The following is a 4,754-nucleotide window of genomic DNA, read 5'->3' on the forward strand; positions in this document are numbered from 1 at the left end:
TCGTCCCTCCGTCCCTCCGTCTCCGTTGGGCTCCTCTCTCCCTCCGGCTCTGCCTTGGTCCTCGGTCGCTCCGGCTCCACCGCAGCCTTCTGGATCCCCTCCTGCGCCTCGGTCGCCAGAGCCGTCGGCTCCACCAGGGCCCTCCGATCCCTCAGTGTCACCCCAGCTCTTCGGCTCTCTGTCTCTGCCTTGGGCTCCCCTTCCACCGGCTCCATCTCCGTCAGTCGGACCCCTGATACCTCCAGTGTCACCTTCATGGTTCCTCCCTCCGTCAACTCCACCATGGACTGATAGTGGAGCGTCTGGAAGCCACTCCTTAGGGGGGGGGGCTCTGTCATGATCTCTAGCTGGAGTGCCCGTGAGCTTCGCTAGAGGGCACTCCATCCCAGACTTCTACCACTCCATCAAAGACTTCATTTCCCATAATCCTTTGCTCGGACTCATCTACACTCATTATTTGCACCTGTGTCTCATTTACCCTGTCTGCTCACCCTACATAAGTCTGGTTTAGTTTGTCATTCTTTGCGAAGTCTTGTAAGTGTTACACTGCATCTCTGAGCGTTTCTCCTGTTTATATGTATCTTGGTTCTTGGACTCTTTGCCTGTGTTCTCTGCCTTGTTGTTTAGTTGGACTGATTGCCTGTGCGTTGACCCTTGCCTGCTGTCTGATTTCGATTCTGGACTTTCCTAATAAACACTGCATTTGGATCCTCACTCCGTCTCGGAGCAGTTTTGTAACAGTTATAACCACTTTTCTGTAGCTTGTGCTAACTGGCGTACGCGGAAGCCGTTCCGGGCAGATGACGTAGGACATATGCGTAGCGCATACGCCGGTGAAAATATGCTAGTCTTGTGAAAACCATCGTTTGTTTACAGGAGCAAAGGAAGCAAAGTTTCCTTACTTTAGCAAAGGAAAACCAGTCTCCTCTTGGCTTATATCGAAATCCTCCGACATTTTTCTTTACAAATCCTCGTTTTGTACTTCTAATTCGTGTCCGGTGTTTTGTTTTGTTCTCTCCTCTCTACTTCTGCATCCGTCACTTCTCACCGGCGCATGCCCTACCCATACATCCTACGTCATCTGCCCGGAATGAACGCACGTACGACAGTTACAGGAAGTGACAGAAAAGTGTTTATACGTTTTTAAATATGTATATTTTTGTTACAACAATGCATGGATTCGCTACAGAAGGCCTTCATTCACCCACCGGAGCCATGTGAGGCATGTTTTACTATGGATGTATGCACTTAATTTAACTTCTTTTGAACTGATGAACTGTAACACCCGCTGAGTGCCATTCTAAAGCTTGGAAGATCAAAGACATTTTTATTTTAATATAACTCCGACTGGATTCATCTGAAAGAAGAAAGTCATATACACCTAGGATGCCTTGAGGGTGAGTAAATCATGTACTAATTTTCATTTTTGGGTGAACTAACCCTTTAAGTTTTACAGCAAATCTAGCTTGTGTCACTTATCTTTTTTCCCACCTCTCTACTGTCCTACAGTATCAATTAAAGGCAAATATCCAATAAAAATAACAGGGAAACCTATTGGGGCCAGCAGAATCCCACACTGGGAAGCAGCATCCACAACATGTCCTGCTGACCAGCTGTAGTGGCCTTTAAAGCACAGAGGTCCAGGGACTAAAGGATTTGGTTGACATATTCACACGTTGGGGCAGAAAGAGCAGCAAATGCTTTAGCTGCCATTGCTTTTGAACACCTGCATTCTTCTAATGCCTCTGTATCAGTTGTTCTGTGTGTGTGTGTGTGTGTGTGTGACAATCCCAGAGGACACTGGTCCACAGTGGGGACGGCAGCTCACCGCAATAATTGCATTCTTCCCCTGTTGAGACAGAGCTGGTGGAAGAAAGAGGAAGAATTTCGTTATCATGCTGCCACTTCCTCTGAGGGCCTTTCCCTCTTTCATCTCCAAATGTTAATATGTCACTGGATTCAGTCTACCGCCCCTGACACACACATTCCCTTAACAATCTCATTCACCCTCATATCTGTATTGGGGCACATAGTTGACCTTTCTGTCTCTCACTAGGGGGTTCATATCCTTACCGGGCCTGAAACGTTGTTTTCTTTGACTGTTTCTCCTCTCTAAATTTCACATTAATTAAACAGTTTGCCCAAAAATGAAAATTCTGTCTTTCCAAAGCCATAAGACTCTGGTTAATCTTTAAAACACAAATTAAGATATTTTAATGAAACCTGAGAGTTTTCTGTACCTTCCATTGAAAGTTCGGTTAACCAAAATTTAGAAGATCTAAAAAGGTCTTAAAGCCATTATTAAACATATCTATATGAATTGAGTGGTTTAATCCAAGTCTTGTGAAGAGATATGATCACTTTATATGATGAACAGATTTCATTCAACTGTTTGATTCATATGGATTTATTTTATGATGCCTTTATGACCTTTTTAGCTCTTCTAAATTTTGGTTACCTAAACTTTTTTAATGGAGAGAGAAACATTTCTGGTTTCATAAAAAATATCTTAATTTGTGTTTCAAAGATGAACAATGACAGTGAGTAAAAGATGACAGAATTTTCATTTAGGGCGAAATAACCCTATAAGTTTGTTTTTATTAAAATGACAAAATTGTGCATTCTTATTGCGAATGGCTGCATACAATGAGAAATTGGGAAAAATAAGTAAAATACAGCTTAACTGAACACATATCTTCCTGTCACTTTGGATAATTTATTTATAAAATGTTTATTTTCTCATAAATGCATAAATGTAAATCATGCCACATTCTTGGTGGAAGAATGTGGAGATGTGCTGCCATCCACAGAGAGCGTGTGTATGGCCATATGGCACAGATACAGATGTTGTTTAGTTTGTGTGTGTGTTTGTTTGTGTTTAAGAGAGAGAATGTGAGAGTGTGTTAATGGTTTCACTTCAATCACTTCTTTCTCATGAATAATAAGCCAAGATAAATATTGTGCAGTTATTAAAGTATGAGGCTTTGGTTCACTCCCAGAGATTTTATAAGCCCTTCCCTTCCATCAGCAGCTGTGTGTGTATGTGTGTGTGTGTGTGTGTGTGTGTGTGTTTGTGTTTACTTGAGCATTCTGATGATCTTCATTCTGCATTCAACTCACATTTGGAATCATTTCCTTTACGGATACTTACATTCACATATTCTGGCAACATCATCATCATGTTAGCATTAGTGCCAGGATGACTTTCTCAGCTGTCTACTATGCTTTTACTTTGGATTATTTGGCTTCTTGTATTATAAATGTTGAAAACAGTTGTGCTGCCTCATATTTTTGTGGAATCATTTTTTCATTCTTTGATTAACAGGAAGTTCAAGAGCAGCATTTATCTGAAATAGAAACCGTTTGAAACATAAATGTCTTTACTGTCACTTTTGATCAATTCAATGCACCCTCACTGAATAAAAGTATTAATTTCTTTTAAAAAAAGTCCCAACTTTATGAATGGCATTATGAATTGTCAACGTTTCATCTCAAATTTGCTCTGTAAAAACATGACTCTTAGACATATTATTCTTGCAGGGTTCTCTCTCCTCGCTTTCTTCCTCATTTCCTCTGACTCTGTTGTTTCCTCCTCCCTCTCCAGCCTCATGTGTTCCCTTTGGAACGCTCCAGTAGATGATTACAGTAATTGACTGCAATGACTTCATCTTTGTTTATCTAATTGAAGCCCCTCATATAAACCCAAATCCCTGTTGGGATTTGTGTGTGTGTGTGCACGCATGTGTGTGGGCGAATACTGTGCTTATTTAGTGTAGAGGATTCATTTTTCACATACACAATTCTCATGCTTCACTGAAGTATCAACTTATCTCAGACATTTCTCATTTGATTTCTTAGGAGAATTAAAAATATGGTGAGACAATTGTTGACATACAGTAAGAAAATGTCAGTGGTGCTTTCCTGTGGAAAACTTGCAGCAAAATACATCGGTGAAAAAATGAGTATAAACTGTTGTTAACGGTGGGACGGAATGAATTTTGACATTGTTCTTTACAATTCTATTTAAAACTATATCCCAAACACAAAGCTCCATTTATATATGGACTTATTTAAGAAAAAATATCTAAGTTAATCGGAAAATCTGAGGTGTGTAGTAACTGATGGCATGTAATCTGGATTACGTAATCAGATTCCAAAAATTAAGTACTTGTAATTAGATGCTCATAATCAGATTACAGTTACTTTTTTATAGATTACATGATTACATAATATTCTCACCAGGGTGGTAAATGATTACAGTTCTCTCATATCGGTTAATATCTGTTATATTTTCTTTCTCTTTGGATTTAAAAAAAAAACATTTAAATCAAGTTTGATGAAAAGTGATCTAAAAGTAATCTAAAAAGTAGTCAGAATACATTACCTAAAATGAGTAACCTAGTTTACATTACTAATTACAGTTTTAATCATGTAATCTGTAACCAGTAACAGACTACAGTTTGTAAGTAATCTACCTAGGTCTGCTAAAATATGGTAGATGGCAACAATTGCTAAGGTAAGATTGGTCATTAAACAGAAATGAATGCTGATTGCAGCTGAGATCATTTGGTCTTGGAAGAATTTGATGAGAAATGTTCAATAAATCCGAGCACAGCTTGAGACTTTCTTGAGATCTATTCTGAAATTCTAGAGGAGACGTATGTCAGATTACTTGGGTCTTTGGGAAAAGTAAACAGAAATCTCTATTTGCTCTGTTCAATTCATTTTTTTTTTTTTAAGTTTGTTTCATTTCT

Source organism: Sinocyclocheilus rhinocerous, unplaced genomic scaffold (assembly GCF_001515625.1).
Source record: "Sinocyclocheilus rhinocerous isolate Xijiao unplaced genomic scaffold, SAMN03320098_v1.1 scaffold285, whole genome shotgun sequence".
NCBI classification, from domain to species: domain Eukaryota; kingdom Metazoa; phylum Chordata; class Actinopteri; order Cypriniformes; family Cyprinidae; genus Sinocyclocheilus; species Sinocyclocheilus rhinocerous.